The sequence below is a fragment of the Anthonomus grandis genome, unplaced genomic scaffold, assembly GCF_022605725.1.
Source record: "Anthonomus grandis grandis unplaced genomic scaffold, icAntGran1.3 ctg00000336.1, whole genome shotgun sequence".
In the NCBI taxonomy this organism is placed as follows: domain Eukaryota; kingdom Metazoa; phylum Arthropoda; class Insecta; order Coleoptera; family Curculionidae; genus Anthonomus; species Anthonomus grandis.
Window position 1 is genome coordinate 44,745 of NW_026088467.1, and position 20,245 is coordinate 64,989.

Below are 20,245 nucleotides of genomic sequence, written 5' to 3' on the forward strand. Positions count from 1 at the left end.
AATTGCAGGCCAAAAAAAGTGTGTTATCATGTCGCGGTAACGCTCTCCGTTGACTGTCACAGTACGCCCCCCTGCATCCTCAAAAAAGTATGGACCGATAATTACACACCACACAGTCACTTTTAACGGGTGTAATGGCACCTGTATTAATTTCTGGGGATTGTTCTGACACCAGAAGCGGCAATTTTGCGTATTGACAACGCCACTAAGACAAAAATGGGCTTCATCTGAAAAGATGATTTGTTCCCCAAAATCGGCATTTTGTTCCAACTGCAACAGGGCCCAGTCGGTAAACGTTCTTCGCAAACCATGGTCAGCAGGCTTCAATTCTTGAGTTAGAACCATCTTATATCGATGTAGGCCTAAGTCTTTCTTCAAAATGCGCCACAGAGATATTGGTGAAATGCCTAATTGCTGAGAACGGCGCAAAACAGACACACTATTCGCGTCAACACTTTCTCTTGCAGCGGTGTTATTTTCAGCGGTCCTTGCACTTTTTTGTCGCGTTGGTGGCTTATTATCCAGAAGAGTGTACTCCCGTTCAAACTTATTAATTGTGCGCCTTATTGCAAGCTCAGAAGGCCGTCCACGATGGCCAAAATCTTCTCTACGAGCACGATAACAGGCTCTAACCGATTGCGCATCTTCGTAATACCTTTTCACGATAGCTATACGTTGCTCTTGACTTAAACGATTCATGATGAAATGTCAAAGTATACTTAACACAACTGACGCTTGATCCGCGTTTTGACACATACCATTTTGCGTACATGGCCCACTAAACTTCTATCACTTCTATTGGTAGACTCAATATAAAGTCGTATATATTTTTATATAATTTAGACTCGTTCAAAAAATTTATCAAAATAAGATCTACAGTACAGGGCTGTTTCGTGCTTAGATTTAGTCGTATATATAATTTACTCTTATCTTGTTTCAAATTTACAAATAGAGCAAGATAACAATAACGTTATAAAAACCAAACTCATGACAAATGTCACATAAATCTTTGTAATCCCTATTTTGATTTTTAGAAGAATCTTAATTAAAATCACCACATAACCCTAACCTGCAATTACATTTACGCAGGTTTGTTAAAAAGTTTTGATGAAGGAGATCCATAACAAGTTAATACCTTATAAGGTCTATTTACCACATTTATTGGATTTTCTATAGCACCACAAACAAATCCAGAAAAATTGAGCATATTTAGGACGATGATATCATCTGGATCCGATGTCTTAGTAAAATATAAGTAATTTATCTAAACATTCATTATCAAAGGACTCTGAATCCAAGGCGTTGTCCAGGTTTATACATACGAACTTAAAAACTGGAGTATTCTTCTGGATGCTTTAACATGAATTTCTCACTCGATGTTCCTTCATTCATGCAGTTTTCATTTAGTTCGATGCAATGGACATGAAGTTTAATATCCTCTGCCTCAATCCTTAGAACCGCTAACTTTATTTAGTAGTATTAAGAGGTCCTCTGCTATTCATCCTTTTTTTGATTGTTTTTATATGAATGTTCTATTAGCTGGGTTATTTATGCCCCAAGGAAACCACATAAGTATATACGATGACTGTAATTGACCGATCATAAAGATCGTAATAACGCAATGGTCCGATGTAGTTGTCACTTGGGATTCGGTCAATAGTTGGCTATTTTTAAGTACATATACTTATGGTTAACTGACTCGTATAATGGGGTATAATGATTTTAAAAAAATGGTATGTCATGGAGTATAGTCTTGAAAACTAATGCTTTGTAATACATATGTAATTTTATTATGGTTTAACTGCCCATATATACCAATGGCAGCGTACAACATGTTTCCTCTACTGTTGCTTGAATCAATGGGATATTTTTCAAGAAGTTATACGAATTTTTTATTGAAAATTACCTTGTGCAAAGAAAAACAAATGAATTTGAGGAGGTGCGGTACAGCTCAAAAAAAAAAACGTTGAAATTTCGCGAATATCTTATTATAATAAATAGAATATTCTTGCATTTATTGGGATACTTGGTCAAATACAAATTTTATGTATAGAAATATAAATATTTCTTGTTTGGAAACTAACTATTCAATATTCTTGCATTAATTAAACAAATTATTCTATAATATATCGGAACATTCGAAAAATAAGAATATTTATGAAAAACTCAATCGATTCTTAAATAAGCAACTTCCATCAAATTTTATAGGAAATCGCAAATCTTCCATGAATATTCTCTTAAGAATTCATCAAAAGGATCTTGGGTTTAAATAGAAAATGTTTCTATTTCTTCAAAGTTTGGCTTTTTTTATTTTTCGGGTATACCCCCCTCACCGTATCGATTTTTTTTCAAAAAAATATTTTATGACGAATTTTACTTTGTCAATACCAGGAACAATGACAATTTTCACGTACCTTTATACAATGCCTATATAAAATATAATTCTCCAAACATCATAGGAATAAAAATGTATAATAGACCGCCAGACTGTATAAAACAATCAAGCTCAATAAATGCTTTTAAATCTCGCCTAAAGTCAATGCTAGTTTCTAATTGAACATCTAGTTTAAGCGCGTTTCTTCAATAATAATCTTGTATACCTGTTATATTTTACTTAATTTTTCTTTTGTTATTGTCATAGTGAAATAAATTATCACCTATAATAATAATATCGTTTATTTAGCATAATAGCTACATACAAAAAACTCGTATCAAAAAAAGTATATAAAATATATAAGGCTGCAAGGAGGAAAAATACAAAAACCTTGAGAAGCACGGAAAACTAAACATTAAAAAGTGATAAAAACTAACCTAGATTAAAAACGGTAAAGATAAAAAAGTTTAAAATTGTAAATGAGGCTATGAGTGCAATATCGGACTAACCCACAAAAATTCAAAATCGACTGTATTATAGAATATTATCCGTCAAGTTAAAATCTATTTATTGCACAGTGGACTAAACGACCTATTCCTTTTCGTTACGAGATGGCAGCACCAAACTAGTTATTGAACTTTATTATTGATAAAAGTTTAAAGAAGCAAAGTGAACTATCCTCAGTTAGTCCACTGTGCTGCTAAAAGTAAGAAGTTTATGTGCTAGAGACACCCTAAGAAAACACACTGAACTGGCAAAAAGTGGAAACGCAGCGGTCATCTGTTTTGATCTAATGAAGACTCTTCCTACACATGTACTTACCACAGGCAATTGTTACTATAAAAGGCAGTTATGGACTTACTGCTTTAATATACATGAAATGGGAAGCAATAATTCGTTCATGTTTTTATGGGATGAAAGTATTGCTTCGAAGGGGCCGCAAGCGGTGGGATCTTGTATTTTATATTACATTAAAACTTTATTACATCGAAAAGACTTATAATGTATTCTGACCAATGTGGTAGTCAGAATCGTAATATAAAAATGTCATTGATATGTAACTATATTACTGAATCTCCATTACTTACTATGGAAGAAATAGATCATAAATTCCTTGTAAGTGGCCATTCCTATTTACCATGCGACCAAGATTTCGGAATCATAGAAAAAGAAAAGAAATTCCATCCACATATCTTTATACCTCAAGACTGGCATACAGTCATAAGACATGCTAAAAAAAATCTTTTTACCATAATAGAAATGGATACTCGAATAATGAAGAGGTTTATTTTAACACAGTAAAATTAAGGATCTGCCCCTTTTATACCCAAATGGTAATGCCATTAATGAAGCTAAAATAAAGATCTCCTTGAGTTAATGGAATTCATCCCTTGTATATACCAAGATTTTTATAAAAATCTGAGGTCATCCGCTCAAGCAACTGGAGGTGAAGTAGTTGGCCCAATTGAGGAAGAAGAAACTTTACGTATTTAATAACTACCTACTTAATAAAAAAATAAAGTTTCTATATTTTTTTTATTTATTCTCGTGGCAATACGAGTAATACAGGTTTTGACGTAATACTTATAATAGCTTAAGTTATAGTAACCCATTAGAAAACCCAATCAATTTTAAATGCAGAGTGGACTAACCCACATAAAAAAATCGAATATTAGCCATATCCAAAAATTTAAAATAAATTCCGCAAATATAAGTAATACTCAAGAACATTCAAGTAATCCGATCTACAAAAATGTCTTTTTAAAAGGGTTTTGCGCACTCTCATTTTCGTATTTTTTTAAACCTATTTTTTAGTACTTAATAATATCGGGGTTAGTCCGTTTTTGCACTCATAGCCTCAAATATAAAATTGTGACCTTAAAATGAAAGTTAAAATTTTACATATACAATGGCTACAAAATATGACAACAAAACTGACGAAGACAAGAATAAAATAAATTGCACAATATTTCAACATTTATTTGAAACTAATCCTCTCAGGTGCCGCTTGAACCGCTTCAAATTATCACAACTTTTGACGGCATTGGGTAGCTTATTAAACCCAATTAAGCCCTTTACGATTTCTTGTACTGTATTCATGTATATCTGCGAATCCTCTTAATTTTTGACAAATATATTCGGGTAGTAGACGTTTCTTTATTTTAAAGATAAACAAGTACACATTAAACATAATTCTTTGTTTTACAGATAACATATTTAGGACATTTAACATAGACACAACAGGAGTATAACGATCACATTTCAATACTAATCTCATGACTCTGTTTTATTTCCTGTTGCTCCACTTTATACTGAGGCAAACAGCAGCGCAGAACAGAATTGTAAATAATCACCTATTCTATAAACATTCTTTTTTTGTCTTCAATTTTTGCCAGTTCACCGTGTCAACCCCAAAAACACTATACGCCCTCCCAGTTGATTCCTTAAAATAATAATAGGTTTTAAATAACCGCTTTTTCTCTCACCCACCCCCCAATATTTGGGGTTGTCGCCATTCCCTCCCCCCTGTCCGAATATATGACTTAATAATAAATAATTCGATAATTCCGCACTTGAGGACCCACGCAGCGCGCCACCGACATCATTATCAATTTGTCGGGCACCCAGGGGGTATGAACGAAAGAATAAATCGAAAAACCAAAATGGAAATTGAAAAACCGTTTTATTATTATTATTTTTTTTCGTTAGAGGGGTTGCGACCCGCAAGTGTCTCCTTGGCGGTTATACCGGGTTAATGGGGGTTTATAGGGTGAAAAGTGTCCAATTGTTAAAACGAAAGTTCAATGGTAAGTATTTAGAGGAGGAATTGGATGAAGATTCTGATTTACACGTGACCTATGACAGTCTGCAGTTACTGTATTTATAATGCACTTCAGTTGTTCATAATATGTTCTTAGTTTAACAAAAAATCTTGAGTAAGAATTTCGAATTCATACACTGATTAATGTAAATTTTATATAGTGCGAGTCTCTAGTGTGGAACAAATTCACTAAATCAAAGGTGTTCTTTATTATCTCGGAAATATGCTCGGACATATTTAGTATTTTAAATTGCCTTTACTTTAATGTAAGAAAATTTTATGCAGGGTGTCTCAAATGTGAGATATGACGTCATCGATTTTTTGTAATGGCAACTTTTAATATTTTCTTAATGATTATTATTAAAGTGTTTCATAAATTACACATGCGTACTAAATTTCAATTTTTTTACTTCTCGTCTTTTAAAAGATATATATGACGTTTTTGTCTTATTTTTAGACAAAGATGCGGCTAATTGCGATGTAATTTAGGGATATCCTGTATAACAAAATAAATTACTCATTCTCATTGCTACTTTCTCTATTTTACAAAATGGTGTCGTCGGATTTTCAAACCGAAGTTTTTTTTTTAATACGGCCCTGGATTTTTTATTACGGATTTTAAGAGCCCCTTATGTTCCTAAACCAATGATGTATCGCACTTATTCAAAAATTTTATATTAATGGATATTTCCATAAGGATCCATAGTCCCATTAAAAATATATTTTTTTCTCTCCCATTAACACGAGTCTCTTATGGAAATTAGGAAATTCTTTAGGAATATAAGGGTCTCTTAAAATCCGTAATAAAAAATCCAGGGTCGTATTTAAAAAAAACAAACTTGATGATGACAGCTCAAATATGAAACGTCGGTGACACTATTTTGTAAAATAGATAAAGTAGCAATGAGAATGAGTACTTTATTTTGTTATATCTATTCAAATAAAGTCGTAAAAAAACAAAAATGAAATCGCGAATATTCGGTTTTTTCCAAATAACTTCGCAAGTATTTGGAATTTTTGAAATTTCAAATGTGCACCAAATTGCGCGACTTTGCCTCAATTTAACTGACCTCGTATCTCTTCTAGTTTCCGAGATCCCAATGGTGAGGCTCGACTTCGGGACACCCTGTACACTCCACTCAAAACAGTAACAAAAATCACATCGTCAAATTAAAAACAAAAATAAAAAAGAACCAAAAACCGATCCATTGCGCTACGTTTTTTGAAGTCTGCTCTCTCTCTCTCTTTTCGCAATTTTGTAGATCCAATTGAATTTTTTAAGCTCGACGAAACGAACCTCTGCAAATCGCATTACAAAAAAAAAATTAAAAAGATAAAAAAAAAACGACCCACCACTCCTGTTTTACCCCGTTTTTTAACGCATTCGATAACTAATTTATTTTAAAATTCGTTCGAATGCAACATACAAACGGAACGGGGGTAGTTTTTTTTTTTTTGGTTTTTTTTTGTTTTCTTTTCGTTTTGCGTTTCATATTTTTTTACGTTCGGCGTATATTCGTATAGATCTCACTGTAGTGCACGTATAGAGGGCGTACGGGTGGTGGTGGTGGTGGGACGACAAAGGGTGAGTTTTAGAGGCCCGCGAGGGGGTGAAGGGGATGCAATGCAACGCCACCGAATTCATCTATAGAAGGATTAAAGCTGACAATTGTTCGTTAATGTTTTTTTTAGTCGGAGTTTTGCTTTATGGACCCCGTTTGTTTTAGGGCAAGACAATAATAATAATAATAATAATGTTTATTTATTTAGCATATTGCTACATACAAATAGAATAATATATATTATAACTTTTGAAAACATATTTACAATATCTTGATAAAACTAGTAAATAATAAAAGAGTAAAATACAACGTTAAACTACACAAATATTAAAATTAAATATACCCTCCTAACAACCGTTTAAATTCTCTTATAATGGGTCTAGCAATAGAAGTGATAGAAGTTTAGTGGGCCATGTACGCAAAATGGTATGTGTCAAAACGCGGATCAAGCATCAGTTGTGTTAAGTATACTTTGACATTTCATCATGAATCGTTTAAGTCAAGAGCAACGTATAGCTATCGTGAAAAGGTATTATGAAAATGCGCAATCGGTTAGAGCCTGTTATCGTGCTCTTAGAGAAGATTTTGGCCATCGTGGACGGCCTTCTGAGCTTGCAATAAGGCGCACAATTAATAAAATTGAACGGGAGTTCACTCTTCTGGATAATAAGCCACCAACGCGACAAAAAAGTGCAAGTACCGCTGAAAATATCGCCGCTGCAAGAGAAAGTGTTGACGCGAATAACAATGTGTCTGTTTTGCGCCGTTCTCAGCAATTAGGCATTTCACCAATGTCTCTGTGGCGCATTTTGAAGAAAGACTTAGGCCTACATCGATATAAGATGGTTCTAACTCAAGAATTGAAGCCTGCTGACCATGGTTTGCGAAGAACGTTTACCGACTGGGCCCTGTTGCAGTTGGAACAAAATGCCGATTTTGGGAAACAAATCATCTTTTCAGATGAAGCCCATTTTTGTCTTAGTGGCGTTGTCAATACGCAAAATTGCCGCTTCTGGTGTCAGAACAATCCCCAGAAATTAGTACAGGTGCCATTACACCCGTTAAAAGTAGACGCCACTAAAAAGCACCCGATTCCCGCCGGTGATCGTGTATGTTCGGAGAAAAATTCGGTCGTTTGACGTGAATGACACGAATGTTCCCGCTTTTTTTGCGTTTGTTGTTGGTTGTTTACTTTTGTAAAAAAGCTCCAACTAATTTGATCGATTATTGCGATTATACTGAACTTTCCTTTGTTTCTTTGTGAAATATTGACCATATTGTTGCTTATAGTGTTTTAAAATAATACCTGAAAAGCTGTATTAATTCCAATTCAGCGATTTTAGCTGTAAAGATGGATTCTATTTAAAACCATCAGAATCAGGACCAAACTATCAACAAAAATATGTGCCACTTATGCAGTAAAATGTTTTATTCCATTTCAGCTAAAAACAAACATATTAAGGTTATTCATAAGCAGCAGCTCCCAGATAACCCAAAGTCACACATTTCTTGTCCCTTATGCAAAGAGATTAAGTATTCTTGTGAGACTTATGAAAGACTTGAAGCTCATTTACAGGTAAGTCATGATATCAAAATAGAGTCCTCAACTTTCCATTTTTCCAGCGAAGAAAGATTTGAGGAATGGTTAAGAGAGCATAAAATAAGCACAAACTATGCACTTGTTCGCACAAGGAAAATTGAAGGCAAGATTGAAAAAGTATATTGTTGCAATCGAAGCGATTTTAGAGGTAAATTTGTAGCAATTTCAATTCTAGCAAAGTATTTATTACATACTGTACATATTCATTGTACTATTTAGTGAAGGATTGTTAAACATGTACTTAATGTGTAGCTGGTGCAGGTAACATTATATAGTCCTTTAGGGTATCCACACAAGGGGCCTGGATGATCACCAGTAGCATGGCTGTAAGCCTTATTTTTGTATTGTGTTTATGGTGTGTGAGCAAAGGAAGAGAAGCGATTCTGTTTTAGGTGAACTCCTTGGGGAATGTTCTTCCAATAATATTGAAGCTAGCCATAGTCTAAAAATTGAAATGTTTGTTAATGAGAAGACGACTGAAAATCAACAAGTAGCAGTACAATGATTGAACAAGCAATCAACAAGAGAAATTGAAAGCATATCAAACTTTTTAAGATCTTTAAATGAAACTTATGATAAGTAAGTTACCTTTTTATAAAATTATATAAGATGTATTAACATATACCTGTAAATGTCTAGGTGCATGAGACAACTGACATGGATGATGGAACAAATAAATAAGACAAATACAAGTAAATGAAAAATGGACAAACAAGTTTATTTTTCATCAAAGAAGAAGAAGGACCAGTAAATAAAAATAATAAATTGTATATTTTTTTCTATTTATCAGTATTTTTTTTATATAATAGTAGGTATATTTTTATAGGTTTAAGTATATATGTATACGTGTATTATAATTTTTTATGTAAGTTTTAGGCAAATAGTTGAAAAAAGATTACCTATCTCATAAGTTTCTTGCAGTTTCTTCTTATGAGTATTAATCGAAACTGTGATTTGTAAATTAGTATTTTAGCATAAAATAATTAAGTTTCTTTTCAAATCAGTCATATACATGTCTTTGCAGCATTTATAAAATAAAACTTTTAATATATGGTACATTTATATAACAGTATAACTAGTTAAATCCATTGTGTTTTCACTTACCAAAATTACCTCTCTACCTAGGTATAAAAGTTATTTTAAAAAGTTATTTAAATAGGTACTTATTTCAGAAAGATTAATAACATTTATATATTTAAGATTAAAATTAAATTACAATACTACAATATTTTATAAATTTTGTTTTTCATTTATCTATTTTTTCTAAATATACAATAACAGTTATTTGTTCTTGAACTTAATTGTTATTGAAAAAATAATAGTTATCTGTATAACAAAAGGGAGCAAAGTGCATACTTTCCTTAAGTGGATGAAGTTTGATCCAGCAAAAGCATCCACAGTGAGGAAATGACACTGCTCCTACAATACTTCATTTTCTACTTTCATTCGTATTAATAAGCACAATTTAATGTAAAAAATTAATTTTCAGTTTCATGTTTGTGACCCAATATCTTCAATATTGCGGAGGGTTGTTGGGTGGGGTCAGAAATAAAACAGAAACCTGTTTACCTAAATGTTGACGTTTCGACTTATATTAAGTCATCCTCAGGACACTGAAATGGATTCAAGTAATTACAGAGATAAAACAGTAATTTCAAGTACATAAAAAAACACTATTAAAATAAATTTTCTTTAAGTGTACAAAAACTAAAACAACAAAAACCACGACACAGTTAAAATTACATTCAGGTACAATCCGTTAAAAAAATTGTTATAAAAAAAACAATATAAAATTAATTTTTTATACATTCACCTCTTACCTAAGTCTAGGTTTCTTAAGTTATAATTAAAACACATTTATAATAAGAGCGTAGAATTATTTTTAACATGTGTTAAATTGTAGGTGTTATTGTGGGCAAACTAGAATCAACAATAAGGCAAGAAACAAATGTTTTTATTCTTCCGAGCGTTTGTTTATTTAATTTTTATGATTCAATAGTATGTTGATAAGTTAAGGATTAGTAGATAAGAAAGATGTATGTATCTATACGTTCGACATTTAGGTAAACAGGTTTCTGTTTTATTTCTGACCCCACCCAACAGCCCTTCCGCAATAGTAAAAAATTAATTTTATAAAAAATAAACAAGATATAGTCAAATAAAAAAATTCAATTATGCTTAAGGGAAATAAAATTAAAAATTTTCTTAAGTTATAAGGTAGTAGAAAAATAAATTTTTCAAATAACACTTTCTCAAAAATAACCTGTAGTAATTTTAAATAATATCCAAAATCAAATAAATCCATGTTCGCCCAAAGAAATTTTTTAAAATATTTATTCAAAAAAAAATAATTCAATTTCCATTCCATTGGATCGTTCAACCAAACTGCATTTTTTTATACTTACATTAGGGTATTATGTATAAAATTAATAATTCAATTTTCTTGTTTGCACCCTTTATTTATATTTAATTTATTATTTAAAGAATCAATAATTATTATTATTCCAGAAACGCTATTTTTTATTTTAATTAAATTATTATTCCAGTAATTATTTTTTACATTAATTATTCTTATTGCCAGAAACCGTTGCTTCTAGCAGCAAACATTGCTCTTTTGTTGGTTGCCCGCCAATCCCGCCATTCACATAATATTTAAATATCTGAATGGGACTGTCGGAGATAGCCGAATGGTGACGGGAATCGGGTGCTTTTTAGTGGCGTCTTAAGCGACTGTGTGGTGCATAGAGTAATTAAAAATATGTATATTTAATATTCATTTCTCTATGGTGTGGTGTGGTTTGCATGTCGGTGGAATTATCGGTCCATACTTTTTTGAGGATGTAGGGGGGCGTACTGTGACAGTCAACGGAGAGCGCTACCGCGACATGATAAGAAACTTTCTTTGGCCTGCAATTGATGGTGGAGACTTCGAACGGAATTGGTTTCAATAGGACGGAGCAACGTCACACACCGCCTGAGCCACAATTAATTTATTAAGAGAGCGTTTTGAAGATCGAATAATTTCGCGACATGGCAATATCAACTGGCCACCAAGGTCCTGTGATCTTACTCCCCTGGACTTTTTTCTTTGGGGATATGTGAAGTCGAAGGTGCATTCTAACAATCCTCAAACCATCAATGAGTTGAAAGTTGACATAACTAGGGTTATTTGCGAAATTCAGCCCAACTTGTTAGAAAAAGTGATTAAAAATTGGGTTCATCGTCTAAACGTCTGACGCCGTAGCCGAGGTGGACATCTTAATGATATTTTGTTTAAAACATAATGTTACATAATAAACTACAACATGAAACATCAATCATAGAAATTAACCAATTCGTTTTTATTTTTTAGCAATTTAAACTTATATCATTCTTATTGGTACACTCTATATAATGTCTTTTTATAATGTGTTATAATTTCATTTTGGTACCATTTTTCTATATAAAAACGATATACAAAGTGCAATACGAAAAACTGGGTGTCTCCTAATGTGAAAAACTCTTTTTTATTCTTTTTGATTAAGGACAATGTTCCGTTAAAATCAATTTATATTAATAAAAGAAAAACATAAAGAATTAATTAAAAATGCTACCTAATTCTGGAATAAGCGCTTGGACTATTATAAATAATTTGTCAGGTAAAATAACCGTTGAAAAAATATCGTAAGCAAAATACAAACTATGCTAACATAAACCAATGTAAAATAAAATTACCGCTGCCCACAGGTTAAACTTGATTCGGGTGAGAGTCCTGTTGGGATATTTTGTGCCCTTAGTAAGGCTTTCGATTGTGTGGATCATAAAATATTGTTTGCGTCATTGTGGGTGTAGAGACCAATCTTTTAAATGAATAGACTCATTTATCACTGGCAGGTAACAATATGTTTTTATTACTTATTACGCTGCAAACACTAAAATTTCAGGTACGTCCGTATTAACAAAATTGATTGATTGAAAGTTTGGCATATTCGACGGTTTCTTGAATTTCTGAATTATTTCCCCGATTATAACAATATTCTTTTTAAATCATGTATGAATATTGAAAAATAATATATATTCTAGGAATATGAACTATAGAAATAGGATTTCCAGGGATATTCTTTAAAAAATACACATTTTTGACATATGTGATGCAGAAATATCCTTGTGCATCACTCTTAATGGAATATTTCAAATTTACTTAAAGATTGTCAGCGTACATTTTTGGATGAAACCTTTTCCAATCGGTGGATAGGAAGGAGAGGACCCATCGAATGGCCTGCTAGGTCACCTGATCTAACACTAATTGACTTTTTTTTGTGGGGATACCTCAAGTCGAAGGTATTTGTTAATAGGCCAAATAATCTAGACGACTTGAAAGAGAGAATTCGCAGAGAAGTGGGCGCCATAACTCCGGAAATGATTGAAAATGTGCAACGAGACTTTATTGATCGCCTTGGATGTTGTCAACCATTTTGAACATTTAACTTAATTTTTGTTCTTTTTTTATTTGTTACATGAATCGTATTTTTTTCGATAACTGTTGACTTTAGGTATAGGACACGATGCATGAAACATTCGTAGAATTCCACGCGAAATTCAAAAATGAAATAAAAAAAAGGTGCTTTCATTTGAAAAAATTAAGTCGATGGTCGTAATTTATTTTTAAGCAACCCCGTATATAAAAACTTCACGTACAAAAATGCGCAACTTGAAATAAAAATCTACGGGTCCGAGCGTTTTTTTTTCGAACACACCCCTGAATTTTAAATGAATTTAGACATAACTTATTTGGGATGCACTGTAATATTAGTGACTATGTTAACAAGTCTTTTTAAAGCTTCAAAAACAGATTAAAAACAGTATTGGTTGAAAGTCAATAATAAAATGGAGTACTTAATGATTGTGTTTAACTTAGGAACAATTTTAATTTTATTTCATCAATTTATTTGTTTTTTGGGTAGTTCTTCTCCTTTTGTGTTATTTATATTGCTGAATTAGATTATAAAATATCATTTATTTGTTTAAGTATTTATATTGTTAAGTCAAGTTATAATGATATTGTAATTTTATGTGTACTTGGTTAACAACATTCGCTGCCCTTCGCCGAGTATAAAATAAAGGCCTAAATTATTTTATTTATTTATTTATTGAGATATTTGGTAAAATACAAATTTTATGTATAGAAATATAAATATTCCCTGTTGAAAATAAGGTGTGGTACGGCTAAAAAAAACACCCCTGGACACTATATACAAAAAAAGAAAACAGCAACAAAACACTCTCCCGCGACAATACGATGGAATCATCATCAACAAACAACAACGTCTCGCGATCGCTCCGAAAAATTAAACAATAAATAACGGATTGTAGGACCATAGAACAATAAATTTTTCAATTAAAATAGGAAAAATAGCCCGTGTGAAATATAGAATATAATATCCCATCGGTCGGCGTCATTAATCAACGGGGTTATAAGTGATCGGGGGCCATTGAAACTGGAACGGGGCACCGAGGCCCATCTGTCAGGGACTTTATATGCAATATCGGACTTAACAATGAATCAATTCCGCAGGAGATCGGGGCAGGAACAACGGCCGCCGACACTCTCTACATTTTATTACAATATAATTAATTTGCCTGCCAATCGACGATCATCTGACACTGTCGTGCAGCTTTTGAGGACTTTTCGTTTTACCATTTATACTTTTTCAATTTTTCTTTTTTATATTATAGCGGCCGACCTCTCGTGTATCGTATTTTTAGTAGTGCCATCAGCAGGGAATTGATATCAAGTTTTTTTTAATTATTTCTCGAATTTTTAACTGACAATTTTAATTAAAGTCCTGAGCTGTTTAGTCATTTTTAGGCACTTCAGGTATTACATTATATAATATCAAGTATTATATCAATTTTCCCAATATACCTATATTTCTATTCGGAGATTACAATTTACCCTTAGCCACTTGGAATTACTCAATTGAAGAGGGTCTGTTAGTTGAGTGCGCACTGACCTATCCAGCCAAAATAGTTTGTGAATCATTTTCTTATCTGATTATTAGACAATCCAACATTATTCCAAACAATCATGGTGTATTTTCGGATCTGATTTTTAACAGTATTGACGAGTTCCATAAAATATCTGTTCAACAACTTTCACCACTTAGCAACAATTTGTGATATTAGGGTTAGTAAAGATTGAAAGGTTAGATTATAGTACAACTTTTTTTGATTTTAAAAATGCTGATTTTGTAAGTTTGAATGATTATTTTTCTTTAGTGGACTGGATTAGTATTTTTGATGATTCAGACATCGACCATTCAGTCAATAACTTTTATACTAAAAAACAAAAAGTTTGCCACTATGGAGTACATTAAGCAAGCTTTTCAATGTAATGACTTAAAACGTGCCTTAACAAATTAAGGGAAAATCATGTCTTTACTTGTATACAGGGTATCTACTATAAAAACCGCCAAACTTTAAGAGGTGATTAAACAAGTCATTGCAAAATTTGAAAATTTTCAATTCTTCTGGTTTTCTTTCTTTTGCCCATGATGTTGCTGAGAAAACAAATAGCTATCACAAAAGTAAGTATATCATTGGAAAGCATATTAAATGCAGTAGTTTGGGCTGCAAAAAAAACACGTACCTATTTACCAAATTTTAGAAAAAAGACAACGAAGAAGATACCACTAATTTTGCACGTTTCCCAAATGTTACATTTAACTTCTGATAAGACCCGGTATAAAAAATTACTCAAAAACTTAAATATACCCATCTTATAGCAAATTTAATTCTCTTTCAGATGGTATATCTAAATTTTATATGGTGGTAAGAATAACGGAGATATTCTTGTTTATATGAGAAAAAAAACAAAGAAATTTAAAATACCAGTTGAACTAACAAATGTTATAAGACTTTTTTGTTGCAAATGACTTGTTTAATCACCGCCTAAAGTTTGGCGGTTCTTTATAGTAGACACTTTGTATAATAAGAAAATAGCACAAAAATCAACACAGCCTTTTCCAATCTGTTTTTGTTGGGCTAGTTCAGTCCTAAAAAAATACTTTTAACGAGTCAGTGAGTTGGTGAAATGGAGGTTTTTTATTGAGTAATATTATGCAGTCTAATACTTAAAAGTAACTTATTATGTATTTTAATAATTACAATATAAATGGATTCCGTCGATCAATAAATTGTATCTCTCAGTGAAGGAAACCGAAACTCGTTACGTCTAAATCAAAATCGCGAGGGACGTACGTACATACATATTTTTTTTACTGACGACACTAAATTGGGGTAGCAAAAGTAAATAAAGGGGAGGTCCCCCGAATCGATATTATTTTAAAGCGGGTATATGTGCTTCTGGTCTCAAATGTACAAAAACAAAATTACTGGGTCGCCGGCCTGGTTTTTTTTTCTTTTGTTTTAGAATGGAAACTGTTCGGGGGTAAGGGAGAAGGGACGTATCGCTTTATGCTAATTCCAATAGAATTTTCTTAGTTTTTTCCTTCTTTATTAAAATGAGACTATTTGCAAGGTCGTAGCTCTTCTATTAACTGAGATCTTGCATTTTTAGAGCCCATTTTGGGGCTCTAAAAATGGCATTTTTGCGATTTTTTAAAGTGCTTCCATTCCCTTAGATCTACTTATATCTCGTTATAACCCAGTATTTTTGTGTTGTATGGGATAAGAACAAGACGTTGGTATAAAGAATTCGATATCGAAAAAAAAATTTTTTTTGGTGAAAAAAATCCATGCTCGAAGGTACCCGAAAAATGAAAAATTCCAAACTTTGAAGATCGATATCTCGGCTTCTATGGGAGCTATCGGGAAATTCCAACGGTTTTGTCTTAGTTTCGTCATTTTGAATCCAACGAGACCATCCGCAAGGTCGTAGCATTTACGATAGCCGAGATATGGCATTTTTGATGCCCATTTTTGGCCTCAAAAACGGACGTCGAAAACGACTTTTTCAGGATTTTCAAAGTGCTCTCATTCCCTTAGTTCTGCTCGGATCCTGTTATAACCCGGTGTTTTCGTAATCTAGATGATCAGAATAAGACGCTGGTATACTTAGTTTGATTTCGAAAAAAATCAATTTTTGGCGAAAAAATTCGATACGGGGGGGTATACCCGAAAAATGAAAAAAACCAAACTTTGAAGGTCGATATCTCGGCTTCTATGGGAGCTATCGGTAAAATTCCAACGGTTTTGTCTTAGTTTCGTCATTGTGAATCCAACGAGACTATCCGCAAGGTCGTAGCATTTACGATAGCCGAGATATGGCATTTTTGATGCCCATTTTTGGCCTCAAAAACGGACGTCGAAAACGACTTTTTCAGGATTTTCAAAGTGCTCTTATTCCCTTAGTTCTGCTCGGATCCTGTTATAACCCGGTGTTTTCGTAATCTAGATGGTGAAAATAAGACGCTGGTATACTTAGTTAGATTTCGAAAAAAATCCATTTTTGGTGAAAAAATTCGATACGGGGGGGTATACCCGAAAAATGAAAAATTCCAAACTTTGAAGGTCGATATCTCGGCTTCTATGGGAGCTATCGGGAAAATTCCAACGGTTTTGTCTTAGTTTCGTCATTCTGAATCCAACGAGACTATCCGCAAGGTCGTAGCTTTTACAATAGCCGAGATATGGCATTTTTGATGCCCATTTTTGTCCTCAAAAACGGACGTCGAAAACGACTTTTTCAGGATTTTCAAAGTGCTCTCATTCCCTTAGTTCTGCTCGGATCCTGTTATAACCCGGTGTTTTCGTAATCTAGATGATCAGAATAAGACGCTGGTATACTTAGTTTGATTTCGAAAAAAATCAATTTTTGGTGAAAAAATTCGATACGGGGGGGTATACCCGAAAAATGGAAAATTCCAAACTTTAAAGGTCTATATCTCGGCTTTTATGGGAGCTATCGGGAAAATTCCAATGGTTTTGTCTTAGTTTCATCATTGTGAATCCAACGAGACCATCTGCAAGGTCGTAGCATTTACGATAGCCGAGATATGGCATTTTTAATGCCCATTTTTGGCCTCAAAAACGGACGTCGAAAACGACTTTTTCACGATTTTCAAAGTTCTCTCATTCCCTTAGTTCTGCTCGGATCCTGTTATAACCCGGTGTTTTCGTAATCTAGATGATCAGAATAAGACGCTGGTATACTTAGTTTGATTTCGAAAAAAATCAATTTTTGGCGAAAAAATTCGATACGGGGGGGTATACCCGATAAATGAAAAATTCCAAACTTTGAAGGTCGATATCTCGGCTTCTATGGGAGCTATCGGTAAAATTCCAACGGTTTTGTCTTAGTTTCGTCATTCTGAATCCAACGAGACTATCCGCAAGGTCGTAGCTTTTACAATAGCCGAGATATGGCATTTTTGATGCCCATTTTTGGCCTCAAAAACGGACGTCGAAAACGACTTTTTCACGATTTTCAAAGTTCTCTCATTCCCTTAGTTCTGCTCGGATCCTGTTATAACCCGGTGTTTTCGTAATCTAGATGATCAGAATAAGACGCTGGTATACTTAGTTAGATTTCGAAAAAAATCCATTTTTGGTGAAAAAATTCGATACGGGGGGGTATACCCGAAAAATGGAAAATTCCTAACTTTAAAGGTCGATATCTCGGCTTCTATGGGAGCTATCGGGAAAATTCCAACGGTTTTGTCTTAGTTTCGTCATTGTGAATCCAACGAAACTATCCGCAAGGTCGTAGCTTTTACGACAGCCGAGATATGGCATTTTTGATGCCCATTTTTGGCCTCAAAAACGAACGTCGAAAACGACTTTTTCAGGATTTTTAAAGTGCTCTCATTCCCTTAGTTCTGCTCGGATCCTGTTATAACCCGGTGTTTTCGTAATCTAGATGATCAGAATAAGACGCTGGTATACTTAGTTAGATTTCGAAAAAAATCCATTTTTGGTGAAAAAATTCGATACGGGGGGGTATACCCGAAAAATGGAAAATTCCTAACTTTGAAGGTCGATATCTCGGCTTCTATGGGAGCTATCGGTAAAATTCCAACGGTTTTGTCTTAGTTTCGTCATTGTGAATCCAACGAGACTATCCGCAAGGTCGTAGCATTTACGATAGCCGAGATATGGCATTTTTGATGCCCATTTTTGGCCTCAAAAACGGACGTCGAAAACGACTTTTTCAGGATTTTTAAAGTGCTCTCATTCTCTTAGTTCTGCTCGGATCCTGTTATAACCCGGTGTTTTCGTAATCTAGATGATGAGAATAAGACGCTGGTATACTTAGATTGATTTCGAAAAAAATCAATTTTTGGTGGAAAAATTCGATACGGGGGGGTATACCCGAAAAATGAAAAATTCCAAACTTTGAAGGTCGATATCTCGGCTTCTATGGGAGCTATCGGTAAAATTCTAACGGTTTTGTCTTAGTTTCGTCATTCTGAATCCAACGAGACTATCCGCAAGGTCGTAGCTTTTACAATAGCCGAGATATGGCATTTTTGATGCCCATTTTTGGCCTCAAAAACGGACGTCGAAAACGACTTTTTCAGGATTTTCAAAGTGCTCTTATTCCCTTAGTTCTGCTCGGATCCTGTTATAACCCGGTGTTTTCGTAATCTAGATGGTGAAAATAAGACGCTGGTATACTTAGTTAGATTTCGAAAAAAATCCATTTTTGGTGAAAAAATTCGATACGGGGGGGTATACCCGAAAAATGAAAAATTCCAAACTTTGAAGGTCGATATCTCGGCTTCTATGGGAGCTATCGGGAAAATTCCAACGGTTTTGTCTTAGTTTCGTCATTCTGAATCCAACGAGACTATCCGCAAGGTCGTAGCTTTTACAATAGCCGAGATATGGCATTTTTGATGCCCATTTTTGTCCTCAAAAACGGACGTCGAAAACGACTTTTTCAGGATTTTCAAAGTGCTCTCATTCCCTTAGTTCTGCTCGGATCCTGTTATAACCCGGTGTTTTCGTAATCTAGATGATCAGAATAAGACGCTGGTATACTTAGTTTGATTTCGAAAAAAATCAATTTTTGGTGAAAAAATTCGATACGGGGGGGTATACCCGAAAAATGGAAAATTCCAAACTTTAAAGGTCTATATCTCGGCTTTTATGGGAGCTATCGGGAAAATTCCAATGGTTTTGTCTTAGTTTCATCATTGTGAATCCAACGAGACCATCTGCAAGGTCGTAGCATTTACGATAGCCGAGATATGGCATTTTTAATGCCCATTTTTGGCCTCAAAAACGGACGTCGAAAACGACTTTTTCACGATTTTCAAAGTTCTCTCATTCCCTTAGTTCTGCTCGGATCCTGTTATAACCCGGTGTTTTCGTAATCTAGATGATCAGAATAAGACGCTGGTATACTTAGTTTGATTTCGAAAAAAATCAATTTTTGGCGAAAAAATTCGATACGGGGGGGTATACCCGATAAATGAAAAATTCCAAACTTTGAAGGTCGATATCTCGGCTTCTATGGGAGCTATCGGTAAAATTCCAACGGTTTTGTCTTAGTTTCGTCATTCTGAATCCAACGAGACTATCCGCAAGGTCGTAGCTTTTACAATAGCCGAGATATGGCATTTTTGATGCCCATTTTTGGCCTCAAAAACGGACGTCGAAAACGACTTTTTCACGATTTTCAAAGTTCTCTCATTCCCTTAGTTCTGCTCGGATCCTGTTATAACCCGGTGTTTTCGTAATCTAGATGATCAGAATAAGACGCTGGTATACTTAGTTAGATTTCGAAAAAAATCCATTTTTGGTGAAAAAATTCGATACGGGGGGGTATACCCGAAAAATGGAAAATTCCTAACTTTAAAGGTCGATATCTCGGCTTCTATGGGAGCTATCGGGAAAATTCCAACGGTTTTGTCTTAGTTTCGTCATTGTGAATCCAACGAAAC

The 20,245-nt window shown here is 33.8% G+C and overlaps 1 long non-coding RNA gene across 1 annotated transcript; it reads right to left on the minus strand.

Annotated features, from left to right (window-relative positions):
• Positions 1–8,526: 8,526 nt before the first annotated feature.
• LOC126749585 (uncharacterized) lies at positions 8,527–10,278 on the minus strand. The gene is made up of 2 exons (XR_007665158.1): positions 10,178–10,278; positions 8,527–8,799 (listed from the first exon to the last, which is right to left on the minus strand). It is a non-coding gene; the product is annotated as an uncharacterized LOC126749585 (long non-coding RNA).
• Positions 10,279–20,245: the final 9,967 nt, after the last annotated feature.